This window comes from Marmota flaviventris, chromosome 2, assembly GCF_047511675.1.
Source record: "Marmota flaviventris isolate mMarFla1 chromosome 2, mMarFla1.hap1, whole genome shotgun sequence".
In the NCBI taxonomy this organism is placed as follows: Eukaryota; Metazoa; Chordata; class Mammalia; order Rodentia; family Sciuridae; genus Marmota; species Marmota flaviventris.
The window spans coordinates 119,667,092-119,686,558 of record NC_092499.1 but is presented as its reverse complement, the minus strand read 5'-3'; positions in this window follow the sequence as shown (position 1 = coordinate 119,686,558).

The following is a 19,467-nucleotide window of genomic DNA, read 5'->3' as shown; positions in this document are numbered from 1 at the left end:
CATGATGTGGAGTCTTAGGAGCAGAGGTGTCTTAGTGAAGCACGGGGTCTTTGGATTTCATCCTCAGAGTAGAGACACCGCCCTCTGCATTGGAGGGTTTTGTCACAGCCTCAGCTGATCAGATTTGCTTTGTAAAAAGATTACTCCTTCTTCTGGGAGGAGAATTGACTGGCTGTTTGTTCTTGGAAGCTTCCATGTCCCCCTTCCCATATTCCAAGGCTGGATCCCTCCCCTCCCTGTGCTCCCTCAATGGCATGAGAGCACTGACTACTCTCTTTGTGCTGTGTCCTGATCTGCTGCTGAAGGATGAAGCCTGGTGCTGCTGAAATGTTGGCTGAATGAATGAGTGACATGAATTTTAATTAATAATAATAATAGACAACATTAATATAGGGCTTACAATCTGCCAGCACAACCTAAGCACTTTTTTTTTTTTTTAATAGTAAGGATTGAACCCAGGGACGCTCTACCACTGACCTACATCCCAGCCCTTTTCATTTTTTATTTTGAGACAGGGGCTCACTATGCCTAGTCTGGCCTTGAACTTCCTGCCTCAGCTTCCTGAGTCTCTGGGATCACAGGTGCCACCATGCTCAGCTCCGTGCACTTTTAAATGTCATTTAATCTCCCAATGTATTCATGATAAAGGTATTATTACAATCTTAATTTTACAGATAAGGAAACTGAAGAGGTAGTTAATGAGGGAACTTGTGTCACCAGACTCTGGGTGGAAGGAAGGACCTAGGATGCTATCTCATCCTTCTATTAACAGCTTCCGGTTTAGAGTCCTGCTGTACCCCTGACCAGCTGAGTGACCTTGGCTTGATTTTTGCAGTGCTGGAGATTGAAGCCAGTGTCTCCTGTTTGCTAGGGACAAGCTGATACCACTGAGCCACAGCCCAGACCCCTGCTGAACCTCCCTGAGCCTGTTTCTGCATCTCTAAAATGGGAATGAGAGCCCAATCCCAGGGACTTACACTAAACTGGAATGATGTATAGGGCTTAGACACAAGGCAATCTTCACTTACTGGCACCAAAATGAATATTTTTTCTCTCATCCTAAAACAGGCTTTGTAGTCCCTGCTGTCCCCTGCTGTCCTCTAAAGCTTCAGTCGCCTCCCTGAGGGTGGGGCCGGGGCTTTTGTCTGTTCCTGAGCCTACAGTTTCACAATGGCTGATGAATTGAAAACCCTCATTCATCCATTCACCAAATATCCCAGCAGTTTACAACTTTCCAGGCACTGGAGTGGCTGGGATTGGCGGTGGCCAGCGGGTTCTCACTTGGAGTCCTGGGCTCATAAAATCTTTTGCAGGTTGATACTCCTCCACAATGCCAGAGATCTCCACCGGCCAGGAGTCCTTTTTTGCTGTACTAAACCCCACCCAGGAGTCCCCAGGTCTGCTCTCTGATTGGAAGTCCTGCCAGTGCAGCTCTCTGGTGGCTGTTGGGAACCACATGGAAGAAGGCAATGTTGGAGACCAGGCTCCAGCAGGGCAGGTGAGGAGAAGAAGTGGGAACTTGTTTCGAGTCTAGCTTTTGCAATTCTCATGCAAATCCACCTGCCCAGTGTTTCATCCTCAATAAACTAGTGTTCTTACACCTGTTCCTGTCAAAGATTAGGGGAGCTAATAAAACCATCAGTCTGGGTGGGGACCTGGTAGAGTTGTAAGGAGGGAATCTTCTCTGAGTCAAGGAGGCTCTGGTGGCCTGTGAGAGAAGAAGTCTGGAGGGTCTTTCTTCAGGGGACTCAAAAGGCCTGGAGGGAAACACCTTTTCCCCTTCATCATCAAGTGCCTCAGGGTTTTGTTCTGGAGAGCTCTAGTGTCAGTGTGGGGAACTCTGAGGACAGAGACTGGCTTCTTTCCTTCCAGAAGGAAGCTCAGAGCCTACAGCCTGTGGAATAAATAAGTGAATCTTTGGGGGTCTCTGGCTGTCACTCCTGCCACAGGTCTCAGGGCTCCCATTAAGGTCCTTGCCTGCATCCCCTCTGTCCTTTCCCCTAGTCTATCTTCTCAGACCCCCCCAACCTGAACCTCTGGGCCTGCCGGAGCAACCTCATGAAATAGGGGTAGTCTGGGGTCCTAGTCAGCTCTCTCTACAGAAAGTTCTGGTTGGGTAGATGGACTTCTTGGTCTCCCAACTCTTCCCACCCACTCTCCTGGGCCCATGTTTTGGTTCCCCTGATTGTGGCCTTCAAATCCTTGACTGCTAGTAGTGTAGCCAGCTCTCATCACCCATCTCCACTTGTGGCCAGTCCAAAGTGAGTGGCAGCCCCAGAGAGAAAGCAGTCCTGCCTGTCAGGAGCCAGAATCACCCCCTGCCTGGTCTCTGTGCTGGAGGGCAAGGGACTCTACCTTTGCTGAATAAGTGAATAATTGATGTGCCGGTGAGAGGACCACAGCTGGGGCAGAGCTGGTGACTTCCCTGAACTTGTGTTACAAGGCAAGACCTCTAGGCTGAGGGTATATGACAAGGGAAGCAGTGCCAACAACACCAGGGCCCTTGGAGGTTATTTTCAGTGGCAGCTGGGAGCAGAGAGGCCAGGGGCAGCATCCTGTGCAAACCGCATTGGAGGCCTCATCTTGGGTAGCTGCCATTTCCCCAGCGTGACTCCATCTTTTCTGTTGCTTTTGTGAACAGTGCATTTCTTTTTGGGCTAATATTAACTGAGGTAGGTTTCTGTTGATTGTGACTCAGAATGGGTGCCCCCGACCCCGCCCTCACCGAGGCATCGGGAGGCTGAGGTAGGGTCCTGCGTGGGAAGTGGGAGATTTGTGGCAGAGATAGACAAAAGCGATTGCCTTCCCCTTGCACTCCACAGTTCCTTGCCTTCTGCCCTCTCAGAACTGAGTTTGGTCTCCGCTGGAGCCCTCCAGCTGGTCTTGTCAGATCTGAGGGGAAACCATGCCCTCTGGTGGCAAGATCTCAGATCCCAAGATGAAGGGAAAGAGAAGAGGCCCCTGACCGAGATTGAAGTCACAAGGCTCTGGCTTCAGTCCAGTGCCCGTTTTGCACAGCAGGAGCATGTCTGCTCTGGGAAAGCTGAGCTGTTCGAAGCCTGGAGAGGTCCCTGTCCTAGGATTGACTGTGGCAGGAGCCAGAACTGAATGGTCCCCAATAGAGTGTCCAGGCCAGTGCTGATCAGAGCTAGCCTGGGAGTACAATGGTGGGGAGCGCAGGGCAGCTGGAAGGGAAGGAGCTAAGTCCACTTCTGGGAAGCATGTTGTTTCCTGTTCACAGAATGGCAGAAACTGGCCCTTCTAGAAACCACACCCAAGGGCCCCATCTAGGTCTGGAAGGGCTTTTCAAAAGGGGTGCTGGTGGGGAACAGCCAGATCAGCATATGGCTGCCAGGACTCCTCAAGTTTCCTTTCTTCAGGCTGCAAACTGATTCTAAGGCCACTGGAGCTCTTGGATCAACATCAGCAGTACTGATAGCCCCAGTATTTTCTTGAATAATAAGGGCCAGGTAAGGAGGGCAGAAAGGTCCACTCTGTTGAACACCTACTGTGTGCTGGGTGTTTGTATTAGCTATCATTTGATCATTATCCTTCAAAGAAGACTGCAGCATATAGATCTTATCTGGTATCAGGGCTGATTTGCAGAATGACTCTGGGCTCTCTCTCCTGCCCCAGGAGGGGATCTCCAATGGCAGCCACAGAGGCCCTGGGCTACAGATGCTAGGTTTGCTTGGCAGTGAAGATCTGTGAACTGGGGAGATGTTTGCCTCCTGCCTGCCCACCCTCCATATAGGCATATAAAATTGCTGATGCAGGGTGGTTCCTGCTGGAAAAGGGCAGGAAGGTCTGGTTGCAGTGGTCCTGGACCCTGAGGTGGGAGGCAGAGATAGGAAGGAGGCACATGTTGGGGCGAAGCTTTTGGCTTCACAATCTGCCTTGGTCCAGACTCTTTGAGGGGGAGCACAGGGCTCTGGTGTCAGGTTGGGGTGACATTTGTTGATTAGGGCATTTTTTGTTGTTGTTGTTTTTTGGTACTGGGGATTGAACTCAGGGGCACTAAACCATTGAGCCACATCCCCAGCCCTTTTTTGGTATTTTATTTAGAGACAGGCTCTCACTGAGTTGCTTAGTGCCTCACTAAATTGCTGAGGCTGGCTTTGAACTCATTATTCTCCTGCCTCAGCCTCCAGAGCCTCTGGGATCACAGGTGTGTGCCGCCATGCCTGGCATGATCAGGGCAATTTTTGTAGCTGATAGGTGCAAGAACTACCAGCAAGCTTGAGGTCAGATCCAACTCTGCAAATGACTAGGGGTGTCACCCTGGGCAAGTGACCTCTCCCTCTGCACCTCTGTTCCCATCTGCCCAATGGGCATGCATGCGATATGTGTAAGGGCAAACACAGTGGGTACCTGGCATAGAGCAGGTGTTCAGCTCAGGGAACTTTGGCTGATTTTCTTTCTTTAAAAAAATTATTGCCAGGTGTGGTGGTGCACGCCTGTGATCCCAGAGGCTCTGAAGGCTGAGGCAGGAGAATAATGAGTTCAAAGCCAGCCTCAGCAATTTAGTGAGGCACTAAGCAACTCAGTGAGAGCCTGTCTCTAAATAAAATACCAAAAAAGAGCTGGGGATGTGGCTCAATGGTTTAGTAAAAAAAGGTTGGGGATGTGGCTTAGTGGTTAAGCACCCCTGGGTTCAATCCCCAGTGTAAACATAAAATAAAATAAAATAAAAATTATTCACACATATTAATTTGACAAATTAATGGGTTTCACTATGACATTTCCATATATGCATATATTGTACATTTATCATATCTATTCTCCTTTGTACCTGCTGACCTTGTACTCCCTTCTTTCCCTTCTCTTCCTGATTCCCTTTCCCTTCCCTAATAGTCCCTAATCTACTTTCAGGTCCTTTTTCCTCCACATATAAGACAAAATATGCAACACTTGTCTTTCTGTGTCCTTTGTTTCCATCTATTTTTCTGAAAAAAAATGTGATTTTCTTTATTTTTATTTTTTTTAAGTTGTAGATGGACACAATATCTTTATTTTTATTTGTTTATTTTTATGTGGTTTTGGGTCTCACACATGTAAGGCAAGCACTCTACCACTGAGCTACAACCCCAGCCCCATGATGTGATTTTCTTCTTCTTATGGCTGAGTAATACTCCACTGTGTGTCTATACCATATTTTCTTTACCCATTTGTTTGTTGAGGGGCACCTAGGCTGATTCCCTGCCTTAGCTATTGTGAACAATGCTGCAATAAACATGTGTATGGAGGTATCTCTTTTGTGTGCAGACTTCATTTCCTTCAGATAACTATGGAGGAGTAACATAGCTGGATCATATGACAGTTCTATTTTTAGGTTTTTGAGGAACCTCCATACTGTTTTCCATAGTGGCTGTACTAATTTACATTTTACCAACAGGGTATAAGCGTTCCTTTTTTTCTCTGCATGCTTACCAACATTTTGTTTTGAATATGTCCATTCTGACTGTAATGAGATGGACTCTCGATATATTTTAATTTGCATTTCCCCGAATGCTCAAAATATTGAGCTTTTTTCCCCCATATATTTATTGGCTATTTGTAGTTTGAGAAGTGTCTGTTCAGATCCTTTGTCCCCCTTCCACCCCTGGGGATTGAATCCAGGGCCTCACACATATAGGGAAGGCTATACCCCTGGCATTTCCCCCTGCTTATGGGGGATTGAACCCAAGGGTGCTTTACCACTGGGCTATACGCCCAGCTTTTTACATATTTATTTACTTATTTATTTGCAAAATCTTTACAAGATTTTGTTTTTATAGTTGTAAGATGAACAGAATGCCTTTATTTTATTTGTTTATTTTTATATGGTGCTAAGGATCGAACCCAGTGCCTCACACATGCTAGGCAAGTGCTCCACCATTGAGCCACAAACCCAGCCCCCCCTCCCAGCCATATTTTTTATTTTGAGACTAGGTCTCACTAAGTTGCTGAGGCTGGCTTCAAACTTTCAATCTTCCTACCTCAGTCTTCCGAGTTGTTGGGATTACAGGTGTTAGCCACAGTACCCAGCCCCTAGCCCTTTATTAAAATTTTAGTTTGAGACAGGGTTTCACTACAACTGCTCAGGTTGGCCTCCAACTTGTGATCTTTCTGCCTCAGCCTGCTGAGTAGCTGAGATTACAGGGTATGTGTGTGAGTGTGTGTGTGTGTGGTGTGTGTGTTTAAAATTGAATCATCTCTTCTTTTGTTGTTTTTTGAATTCTTTATTATTCTGGATATTAACCCTCTGTCAGATGAAAAGCCAGTGAGGATTTTCTCCCATTCTGTAGGTAGTCTCTTCCCTCTGATGATTGTTTCCTTTGCTGTGCAGAAGCTTTTTAATTTGCTATTGTCTGGTTTGTCAATTCTTGCTTTTGTTTCTGGGGCTACTGGAGTTCTATTCAGGAAAGCATTGTCTGTGCCAATATTTTGAAGTGTTTCCCCAATGTTTTCTTCTAGTAGTTTCAAAGTTTCAGCTCTTACATTAAGGTCTTTGTTTCATTTTGAGTTGATTTTTTGTACAGGGTTAGACATATGGGTCTAGTTTCAATCTTCTATGTGTGGATCCAGATTTCCCAGCACCATTTGTTGAAAAGGCTATCTTTACTCCAATTTATGTTTTTTGGCACCTTGTCGAGAATCAGTTGGCTGGAGATGCATGGATTTATTTCTGGGTCCTCTATTTTGCTCCATAGGTCTACATGCCTGTTTTTTATGCAGATACCATGCTGTTTTTTGTCACTGTGACTCTGTAGTATATTTTGAAATCCCGTACTGAGATGCCTCCAGCATTGCTCTTTTTGCTTAGGATTTCTTTGGCTATTCAGGGTCTTTTGTGCTTGCATATGGATTTGGGATTGTTGTTTTTAGTTCTGTGAAGAAAGTCCTTGCTACTTTGATGGTGATTGTATTGACTCTGTAGATTGCTTTGAGTATATGGCCATTTTCATAATATTAATTCTCCAAAATCATGAGTAGGGGAAGTTTTTCCACTTTCTAGTGTCTTCTTCAATTTCTTTCTCTAGTTTTTTGAAATGTTCATTGTACAGTTCTTTCACTTCCTTAGTTATGTTTATTCCTAGGTATTATTTTTTTTAGGGCTATCATGAACTGAATTGCTTTCTTGATTTTCTTTCTTGATAAGTTCATTACTGGTATATAGAAATGCTGCTGATTGCTGGGTGCAGAGGCACACACCTATAATACTAGCTATGGGGAAGGCTGAGGCAAGAAGATCTCAAATTTGAGACCAGCCTCAGCAACTTAGTGAGATCTTGTCTTATCATGTGTGAAGGCTTGAATTAAATCTCCAGTGTTAAAAAAAAAAAGAAAAGAAAAATAGAAAAGAAAAGAAACAAAGAAAAAGAAAAAAGAAAAACTACTGATTTTTGTGTCGATGGTGTATCCTTCTACTTTACTGAATTTGTTTATCAGTTCTAATAGTCTTTTGGTGCAGTCTTAGAGCTTTCTAAGCATAGAATCATACTATCAGAAAACAGGGTTAGTTTGACTTCTTCCTTTCCTATTTATCTTTCCTAATTGCTCTGATAAAATTACTAGAACTATGTCGAGTGAGAGTAGATACCTTGTCTTGTTCCTGATCTTAGAGGAAGTGCATTCAGTTTTTTTCCCATATAGTGTGGTGTTGGCTATGAGTTTGTCATATGCTTAGCCTTTATTGTGTTGATATGATCCTTTTATACCTAATTTATTCAGACTTTTTCATGAAGGGATATTGAATTTTATTGAAGACTTTTCCTGCATTTTTTGAGATGATCGTGTGATTTTTCCCCCTTAATTCTCTGCATGTGCTGTATCATGTTTATTTCTATTTTATTTTTGATACTGGAGATTAAACCCAGGATTCTTTACCATTGAGCTATCTCCCCATTCCTTTTTATTTTTTATTTTTGAGACAGGGTCTCACTAAGTTGCTCAGGCTAGCCTCACAATTGCAATCCTCCGGCCTCAGGCTTCTGGGTTGCTATGATTACAGGTGTGCCCCTTCTCACCTGGCATGTATTATGTTTATAGATTTGTGTATGTTGAACCACCTTTCATTCCTGGTATAAAATCAACTTGATCATGGTGTATTATTTCTTAATATGCTTTTGAATTCAATTTGTAAGTACTTGTTGAGATTTTTGCATCTATGTTCACGAAGAGTATTGGTTTATAGTTTTCTTTTCTGTTACTTCCTAATCAGATTTTGATAGTAGAGTAATTCAGGCTTCATAGAATGGGTTTGGGAGGGTTCCTTCTTTTTCTGTTTTATGAACTAGTTTGAGAAGCCTTGGTGTTAATTCTTTGAAAGTCTGGTAAAATTCAGCAGAGAACCCATCTGGTCTGGGGACTTTTCTTTGTTAGGAGATTTGTGTGTGTGTGTGTGGGGGGGGGTGGGTGACAGTACTGGGGAGTGAATCCAGGAATGTTCTATCACTGAGCTATATCCCAATCCCTTTTCAAATTTTTTATTTTATGACAAGATTCAAGTTTCCCAGGTTGGCCTCAAACTTATGATCCTCCTGCCTCAGCCTCCTGATTCTCTGGATTTATGGCATGTGCTACCATGCCTGGCTCTGTTGGGAGACTTTTTTTATTACTCCTTCAATCTCATTAATTGTTATTGAGCTATTTAAGTCTTTTATATTCAATTTTGGTATGTCATATGAATGCATAGATTTGCCTATTTCTTCTAGATTTTCCAATTTATTTCCATATAATATTTTTCAAAATATTCCCTGATTATCATCTGAATTCAGTGGTATCTGTTGAAATCTTTTTTTTTAATCTCTAATTTTATTTATTTGGGTCTTCTCTTTCTTTTTTTAAAAAAATATTTATTTTTTAGTTATAGGTGGACACAATGTCTTTATTTTATGTGGTGCTGAGGATCGAATCGAATCCAGTGCTTCACGCATGCTAGGGGCATGCTCTACCTCTGAGCCACAACCCCAGCCCTGGGTCTTCTCTTACTTTTGGTTAGTTTAAGTAAAGGTTTGTCAATTTTGTTTATATTTTCAAGGAACAAATTTTTTGTTTCACTGATTCTTTTTAGTCTCTAATTGAACCCAGGGCCACATGCATGTTGGGCGAGCACTCTACCACCAACCTATACCCCCAGCACTATTTCATTTATTTCTGCTTTGATCTTTATTATTTCTTTCCTTCTACTAAATGTTTATTCTTGCATCTGTAAGATCTTGAGATGCCATATTGGGTTGTTTGTGATCTCTCTTTTTTTTTTTTGATGTAAATACTTGTTGTTATAAACTTCCCTGTTAATACCGCTTTCACTGTAATCCCACAGATTCTGATGTGCTGTGTTTCCATTTTCATTTCATTCTAGGAATTTAAAATTTTTCTCCTTGATAACTTTAAGGACCCACTGTTCTTGTTTAATACTCATATGTTTGTGTAATTTCTGTAGTTTCTCTTACTGTTGATTTCTAGTTTTTTATTCCATTTTTATCTGATAAGATGCAAGAAATTATTTTATTTTTTAAAGATCTATTAAGACTTGCTTTATGGCCTAATACATAGTATATCTTGGAAATAGTTCTTTGTGCTAATGAAAACAATGTATATTCTGCTGCTCTTGGATGGAATATTCTATAGATGTCTATTAGTCTATTTGATCTATAGTATAATTTAACTCTAGTGTTTCTTTGTTAATGTTTTGCTGGACAATCTACCTATTGGTGAGACTGGAGTATTGAAGTCACCCACTATTAGGACCTATCTCTTTCTTCATGTCTAGTAGTGTTTTTTTTTTTTAAATTTTAAATTTTTTGATACCAGGGATTGAGCCCAGAGATGCTTAACCATTGAGCAACATCCCCAGCCTTTTTTATTTTTTGTTTTGCTAAGGCTGGCCTTGAACTTGAGATCCTTCTGCTTCAGCCTCCTGAGTCACTGGGATTATAAATGTGCACCACCATGCCCAGCTTTATTTTTTATTTTTGGTACTAGGAATTTAAATCAGGAGTACTTTACCACTGAGCTACATCCCAGCCCTTTTAAATTTTTTAGTTTGAGCAGGGTCTGAATAAGTTGCTGAGTGCCTTGCTAAGTTGCTGAGGCTGGCCTTGAACTTATGATCTTCCTAGCTTAGCCTCCTGAGTCTCTGGATTATAGGTGTTCACCACCGTGTCCTACTTAGTAGTGTTTATTTTATAAAATTGGGTGCTGTGATGTTCAGTTAAATTTTCTAGATGAATTGTTCCCTTGATTAACATATAATGGCTTTCTTTGTCTCTTCTGACCCCAGATTTTGTCTTAAAGTCTATTCTGTTAGACATAAGTATGGCTACTCCTGTTTTCAGATTCCATTTGAACATATTGTTCCATCTTTTCCCTTGCCATCTGTGTATGTCTTTGCAAGAAACTTTGAGACGAGTTTCTTGTAGCCAGCATATTGTTGGGTCCTGGTTTTTAATCCAACCATCCATTCTGTGTCTTTTAATTGGTTAATTAAGACCATTTATATTCAGAGTTATTATTAAAAGGCATATAATTGAGCTGGGGCTGTAGCTCAGCGGCAGAGCACTTGCCTAGCATGTGTGAGGCACTGGGTTTGATCCTCAGCACCACATAAAAATAAATAAATAAATTAATTAAAGGCATTCTGCCCATCTACAACTACAAAAATTTTTTTTAAAAAAGGCATACAGTTGTTTCTGTGATTTTGTTGATTCTCTTATGGTTGTTTTAAATATTGCATGTTTATTTCTTCCTCTATTATTCATTTGATGTTTTACTATGTTAATACTGTTGGATTCATTTCTATTTCTCATCTGTGTGTTTACTCTTTAAGAGAGCTTTCATCTTTCCTGTGTCTCATTATTGTGTTTGTCTTTCTTCCTCATCTAGAAGTAGGATTCTCTTTAAGTATCTTCTGTAATGCTGGTCATTGATCACTGATTTCCATCATTTTTTAATAATAGATATTACTTATTTCCTAGTGATGGTGTGATAAAGCAGACTTCTTCATAATTTGTGATTAAAACTATACAATAACACAACAAATAAATTTCTAGTTCTTTATAAATTTATCTACCTCAATCATCACTTTTTGGACATTCTCTAAGAAACCATCAAATATCTGGAGCTACAATGCTGTGAGAGTTGTCAGCCAGGGGATATTCCCAATAGCATTATTTATAATAGAAAAATATTAAAGCCCAGGCTAAGCCCTTTATAGTTAATTGGAATGTTCTAAAAATAAAAACAAATTAATAGATTTTATAGTATAATAGTGAAAGCGTATTAAAAAGAATGAAAACATTATGCGTGATTATATCCTTTTTGTCTCTTTTCCAATTTTTTAATTCCAATTTTTAAATTTGTTCTTATTAGTTATACATGACAGTAGGATGCATTTTGACGTCTTGTACACTCCCCTCTACACAAACCGAAGTTCCTTTATTCTTCCCTACCCTTCCCCACCCCACTATGGCTTAGCATCTCCTTATCAGATAAAATATTCAGCTTTTGGATTTTTGGAATTGGCTAATTTCACTTAGCATGATATTCTGTACTTTCATCCATTTAACTGCAAATGCCATAATTTCATTCTTCTAGAAGGCTGAGTAATATTCCATTGTGTATATGTACCATATTTTATTTATCTATTCATGTGTTGAATGGCATCTAGGTTGGTTCCATAGTTAAACTATTGTGAATTGAGCTGCTATAAACATTGATGTGGCTGTGAGACTGTTGTATGTTGATTTTTAAGTCCTCTGGGTATAAACTGAGGAGTAGGATAACTTGGTCAAATGATGGATCCATTCCAAGTTTTCTGAGGCATCTCCATATTGCTTTCCAGAGTGGTTACACCAATTTGCAGTCCCACCAGCAATGTGTGAGTGTACCTTTTTCCCCACATCCTCACCAACATTTATTGTTGCTTGTATTCTTGATAATTGCCATTCTGACTGGAGTGAGATGAAATCTTAGAGCAGTTTTGATTTGCATTTCTCTAGTTGCTAGAGATAAATGATAAACTTTTTAAATATATTTGTTAATCAATTGTATTTCTTCTTCTTTTTTGAGAGAGAGAGAGAGAGAGAGAGAGAGAGAGAAAGAATTTTTAAATATTCGGCGGACACACATCTTTGTTTGTATGTGGTGCTGAGGATCGAACCCGGGCCGCATGCATGTCAGGCAAGCGCGCTACCGCTTGAGCCACATCCCCAGCCCTATATTTCTTCTTTTGTGAAGTAGTCACTTCTGTTCAGTTCCTTAGCACATTTATTGATTGGGTTATTTGATTTGTGTGTGTGTGTGTGTTGAGAATTTTTTGAGTTCTTTATATATCTATCTGAGGTACGAGTGGTAAAGATTTTACCCATTCTATAGGCTCTCTCATCACATTATTGATTGCTTCCTTTGCTGAGAATAAGCTTTTTGGTTTGAATCCATTCCATTTATTGATTTTTTAAAAATTTTCCTTCTTGCACTTTAGGAGTCAGGTTCAGGAAGTCAGATCCTGGGCTGACATAGTGATGATTTGGGCCTACTTTTTCTTCTGTCAGGCACAGAGTCTGTTCTAGTGTCTAAGTCTTTGATCCACTCTGAATTGATTTTTGTGCAGGGTGAGAGATAAAGATTTAATTTAATTTTGCTACATATGGATTTCTAGGTTTCCTAACACGATTTGTTGAATAGGCTATCTTTTCTCCAATGTATGTTTTTGGTGGCTTTGTTTAGTATAAGATAACTGTACTTATGTGGGTTAGTCTCTGTGTTTTCTATTTTGTACCATTGGTCTATATGTCTATTTTGGTACCAATACCATGCCATTTTTGTTACTGTTGCTTTGTAGTATAGTTTAATGCCTGGTATTGTGATGCCTCCTGCTTCACTCTTCTTGCTAAGGATTGCTTTATTCTGGGTCTCTTATTTTTCCAAACGAATTTCATGATTGCCCTTTCTAGTTCTATGAAGATTGTCATTGGCCTGGGTATGGTGGCACATGCCTATAATCCCAGCAGCTTGGGAGGCTGAGGCAAAAGGATTACAGGTTCAAAGCCAGCCTCATCAAAAGTGAGGTGCTGAGCAACTCAGTGAGACCCCTATCTCTAAAGAAAAGAGATAGGGATGGAGATCTGGCTCAGTAGTTGAGTGTCCCTGAGTTTAATCCTTGGTATCCCCCCAAAAGAAAAATAAAAGAATGTCATTAGGATTGTAATAGGAATTGCATTAAATCTGTATAACAGTTTTGGTAGTATGGCCATTTTGACTATATTAATTCTGCCTATCTAAGAGCATGGGAGATATTTCTATCTTCTAAGATCTACTTCAATTTCTTTCTTTAGGGTTCTGTAGTTTTCATTGTAGAGGACTTTCACCTCTTTTGTTAGATTGATTCCCAAGTATTTTATTTTTTTTTCAGTCTATTGTGAATGGGGTCATTTTCCTAATTTCTCTTACAGTGGATTCATCACATGTATATAAATGCATTGGATTTATGGCTATTGATTTTATATTCAGCACTTTGCTGAATTCATTTATAAGTTTTAGAAGTTTTCTGGTGGAATTTTTTTGGATCTTCTAAATATAGAATCATATCATTGGCATAGTGATAGTTTGAGTTCTTCTTTTCCTATTTGTATCCCTTTAATTTCTTTCTTCTGTCTGATTGCTCTAGCTGGAGTTTCAAGGACTATGTTGAATACAAGTGGTGACAGAGGGCATCCCTGTCTTGTTCCAGTTTTTAGAGGGAATGCTCTAAAATTTTCTCCATTTAGAATGATGTTGGCCTTGGGTTTAGCATAGATAGCTTTTACAATGTTGAGCTGTGTTCCTACTATCCCTAGTTTTTCTAGTGTTTTGAACATGAAGAGGTGCTGTATTTTGTCAATGCTTTCTCTGCATCTATTGAGATAATCAGATGATTCTTGTCTGTAAGTCTATTGATGTGATGTATAATGTTTATTGATTTCCATATGTTGAACCAACCTTGCATCCTTGTGATGAGCCCCACTTGTTCGTGGTGCACTATCTTTTAAATATGTTTTTTATGCGATTTACCAGAATTTTATTGAGAATTTTTGCATCTATGTTCATCATCAGTTTTCTTTCCTTGATGTGTCTTTGTCTGGTTTTGGTATCACTCATCATTTTTGTTCTATTGGAAGTTCTTCATTTCTGCTTTTATTCTGAAGGATAACCTTGCTGGTATCATCATCATCATCATCATCATCATCATCACCATCATCATCATCATCTTGGTTAGAAGTTTTTTCTTTCAGGAATTGAAATACATTGCTCTATGCCCTCTTGGCATTTAGAGTTTTTATCTAAAAGCTTCTGATATTGTAATGGGCTTGCCTTTAAATATAATTTGGTGCTTCTCTTTTGTAGTTTTTGTATTCTTTCTTTGTTCTGTATATTTGGCAGTTTAACTATAATATGTCATGGAGAGGTTCTTTTTTGGTATATCTATTTGGGGTACTAAGTACCTCTTGTGTGGGGAAATCCATACATTTCCTAAGAATTGGTAATTTTCTGCTAATATTTCTCTGAATGGATTCTCCTATGCTCTCAGCATATAGCTCTTCTCCCTCTGGAATGCCAGTTATGTGGATATATTGTCCTTTAATGGTGTTCCAGAACTCTTGTATGTTCTCTTTGTTCTTTCTTATTCTTTCTCTTTATTTCTGTCTGAATGTAATATTTTGATAGACTGATTTCACATGGAATCAAGAGTACGGCTGGACTCCAGTCGTCTCCAAGATTCTGGAATTTAATTCCTCTGAATACAAAATCTCTGGGTATAGGTAGGGAGGAGTGTAGGTCCTTGTAGATCTGGCTAAATCCAATCTCTGTGCTTTTGGTGCACCTGTAACTCTCATTTGCTCACCTGTTGTTCCAGGTAGGTGAGCAGTATGTGAATCCCAGGTCAGAGATGGCTCTACACCATTGGTGTTCCCAGTGGCCTCAAAACAGAAAAATATGATGGTCAACCATGGGGGTGTTGAGCTCCCTGTCTTTGGAAGCATAACAGAAGTTGAATTCCTTGCTGAGAATTGGATGAGGCGTTAATATTTTAGGTTGGTTTATGAAGACCAGGCCAAGGAATGATGGGAGTTAGAGTGGGGGTGCATCATTTGAATATTTTCAGCTTCTCAGAGTGTTTGCATAGGAAGGACTTGAGACTTGTCTTGAAGCTGCATTTGGAAAATAAACCTTTTCTTACATTGCCCATTTATTTGGTGTTGGGTCACTGGGAATGTGGGTGAGGTCAGCAGCTATGGGAGCATGCATTTCTCTGAGTGACCACGAGGGGGCAACACAGACTGCATTCTCACTGCTACATTTCTCGCAACGGAGGGTGCCGTCAAATCCTAGCCTAAGAATGGGGTGGAGGCAGGAAGATTCGACAGAATTGGACTGCTTTGTGGGGTAGGCAGAGGTAGGCCCCTCTCCTTCCCACAGAGGGGCCTACCTCTCCTTCCCACACATCACAAGTCTGGCTTTTTTTTAGGGGCAGGCAAGGTGAGAAGCCTTCCTTTAAACAGTGGGTTCTGCTACTGGAAAAAGTTTGTAGGATTTAAAGACCACAGTTCCAGTTTGACATTTAGGGAAAAATTCCACCTGGTTTGGGGCAGGGAGAACATGAGAATATGTCTCCTTAGGGAAAGGAAACCTAGTGCTCAGGGAGAGAGGACCCCCTTCCCCAGGGCACTGCTGATCCCTAGGTGGGAAGCATCAAGTGGGGACTCCAGACACAGTACTGAGCTGGTGGGATGTTAGGATGGGGAACCTTCCTGGAGCCCCTGATCATCCCCTAGTGGGAGGGCCATGGTGCTGGCTTGTGGTGGTACAGTGAGTGTGTTCATTTTAGAGCTCCTGGCCTCTTCCTCCTTCAGCATCTTACCTTGGCTCCACATGGGTTTAGCTCAGACACACCTGCCATAGGTACCAAAGACCTGCACCCCTGTCTTGAGTGGAGTGTGGGGCTCCCTTTGAGTGAAGGATGGAGGAGGCAGCTTGGGGAGAAGGTAGGCATTTCTCAAACATATTGGATATATCCCTGGGATGCAGGATAGAGAGGGCCAGGATCCCTTTGGGTTCTAAGTTGGACATGCAGGTCAGAGAGCTCTGTCAGAGCCTAGCAGACTTCAGACTGCCAAGGAAAAGATCATACCCAGTGTTACCCACTGCCTGCCTGCCAAGCTTGGGTCTGGGGTGGGCAGAAACCAGTTCACAGCCTGTGGCCCAGGAGGCATGGACTGGAAGGGGCCTGACAGGGCTGGGGGGAAGCTTGGGTTTTTAGTCTTCCCCGTACATCAACTTCCTAGGTGCCTTTCTAGACCTCACTTTCCCCATTTGTGTGGCGAGGCTCATGCATTCACTTACTCATTGCATGTATCTAGTATTCAACTAGGGGCAGGGGCTCTTGCTATTCCTCATTGCTGTTTGAGGCCCTTTTCTTACTTGCTGGGCAATATTGGGTACTTTATGTGATGTCTCTGAACCTCAATTTCTTTTCTTTTCTTTTTTTTTTCAAAGAGAGAGAAAGAGAGAGAGAGAGAGAGAGAGAGAGAGAGAGAGAGAGAGAGAGAGAGAATTTTAATATTTTTTGTTGTTGTTTTTCGGAGGACACAACATCTTTGTTTGTATGTGGTGCTGAGGATCGAACCCAGGCCGCATGCATGCATGCCAGGCAAGCGCGCTACCGCTTGAGCCACATCCCCAGCCCTGAACCTCAATTTCTATGAAAAGGGGTGAATAATAGTGTACAGCCCGCAGGATTGCCATACAGATTTGAATTGTTATAGGGTCATGAGGAATATAAGAATTAATTGCTGTGTTCTAGGAGTATTGGGTACAGACACTAAGAGTGTATGGAAGTGAGCTTGAAAATGCATAAGGATGCACATACTCCCATGCGCTCAGGTTTGTATCTGATTGAAGCAACATTTTTAAAAAATATCTATTTTCAGTGGACACAGTATCTTTATTTGATTTTTATGTGGTGCTGAGGATCAAATCCAGTGTTTCACACATGGTAGGCCAGTGCTCTACCTCTGAGCCACAATCCCAGCCCCTGAAGCAACATTTTAAGAGGAGCATTATGTGTGTGTGTGTGTGTGAGTGTGTGTGTGTGTGTGTATACATTCATGCACATATACATGCTGGGGATTGAATCCAGAGCCTCATGCACGCTGGGAAGGCACTCTACCACTGAGCTACATCCCCAGCTTAAATTTTATTTTGAGACGGTGTCTCATTAAATTTCCCAGGCTGGCCTTGAACGTGTAATCTTCCTGCCTCAGCCTCCTGAATAGTTGGGATAACAAGTGTGCACCACTGTACCCAGCAGACATCCAGTTTCTTATTTTTTCCTCTCTGTTCCTGAGATGGGGGGTGGGCAGAGCCAGGAAAGTGCCTGACTTCTTCCTCCCTTAGCCTCTGCTCCTTATCTTTGTTATCCTGGAAAGGCCTCCAAATGCATAACCGAGATAGTACTGAGCTCATGAGGCCAAAATATCTAGGTTGTGATTACAGCTTTTCTGTTCCCTTGGGGAACCTTTGAGCCTTTGTCTCTCCACCTCTGAGATGTCTTTGTCTGAGCCTTTGTCTCTCCACCTCTGAGATGCATTATTTCACACATGACCCTATGCTTTGGTGGTAATTTGCCCACAGGCAAACAGTAAGCCCTTTCCTGGGTCAGGGCCTTTGCACATGTTTTCTCTGCCTAGAATTCTTTTCTTTGCTCTTTTTTTTTTTTTAAATATTTTATTTTTTAGTTATCGGCAGACACAACATCTTTGTTTGTATGTGGTGCTGAGGATCGAACCCGGGCCGCACGCATGCCAGGCGAGCGCGCTACCACTTGAGCCACATCCCCAACCCCTTCTTTGCTCTTTTTTTATATATGTATATATTTTAGTTGTAGATGGACACAATACCTTTATTTTATTTATTTATTTTTATGTGGTGCTGGGTTCAGACCCAGGGCCTCACACATCCTAGGCAAGTGCTCTACCACTGAGCCACAACCCCAGCCCTGCTCTTCTTTTTAAATTCTACCTCTTCTGAGAAGTCTCTCCTGACCAACCCATATAGAGTCATCATCTCTGTCTCTTTGTGGCAGCCTTGCTTCTTCTTTGTAGTAGTCATTAGAATTTGTAATTGGGTATTTATTTGTATGCTGACTTTTTTTTAACTGTTCTCTTCAGTAGATCATAAGTTTCATGAGAGCGGAAGATAACCAAGTTAATCCTCTTCATTGACCTGTGTCCCTCAGCCAGCACAGACAGGATCTGGGACATAATAAATGTTCAAAGAATATAATATCAATTTTTTTTTGAGAAAAAGGAAAAAGAAGGTTTATTGCTTTGCTAGCAAAGGAGAAACACAAGGGACTCCTGTCCCAAAGGCTGTGACTCTCCTGAGATAACACTGCCTCCATAATCTTGTTATGGAGGGGGAGAGGAGAGAAGAGAGAAAAAAAACAAAACATTTTTTTTTAAAGATAAACCTTAGAGCAATGAGGGCTACATTCAGAAGGTGAAGGGACCACTGTTACATTTCCCCACTGTCAATTTTATTTATTTATTTATTTTTTAGTTGTAGATGGACACAAACCTTTATTTTATTTGTTTTTATTTTTATGTGGTGCCAGGGATCGACCCAGTGCTTCACGCCTGCTAGGTAAGCGCTCTCCCACTGAGCCACAACCCTAGCCACCCCCTGCCACGGTCAATTTCTACCTTCCATTTCTATGGAAAAGTGGGTAACGAAATCTCCAGGTTATTTCCTGCTGAGAGAAGGCAAAGTTGGGGGGAAGTGACCCAAAGTCCTTGTTTTCTGTCAGGTGGGGCATGGCCAGTTAAGGGTATTCAGCATCATAGCAGTCCAAAGGTCCATGGTGGCAGTTGGCAGGTAAGTGGACAAGGTACATATAGGGCAAGGTTATGCTATGATATAAATAATAAACAAGACAGCAAATCATTACTTTTTTGGTAACAATTGATATAAAAACAATATAATATCAATTATTTTTGGGAAAAAAGTATACATGTGATATAAAGTTCTAAAGTCACAAAAGAGTGAAATCTCCTTCAAACCCACATTCCCTAGGGACCTATTACTTTCCCTAGAGAAAAAGGTTACTTTTTCCTGTCCAGCCTTCTAATATATTCTCTGCATATATTAGCATATACTTGTATTTAAAAACATAAATGATAACAAAACTATAAATACACACACACAATTCTGGATAATCTTCTGTATCATGGCATTATTTTGTATGGGTCCATCATGATTTATTCGGTCATTGTCACTATTGCTGAAATTCATGGAACACTCTTTCAACCTAAATAACATAGAGAGAGAAAAATCCAAAGATAAATCAGTTTTTTTGGGAGTGGCATTGCCATGGCAAGACACATGTCATAGTAGACTATGTGCTGTCAAAGAAGTTAAGGCAAGGGGAAGGGTCTAAAGGACAAA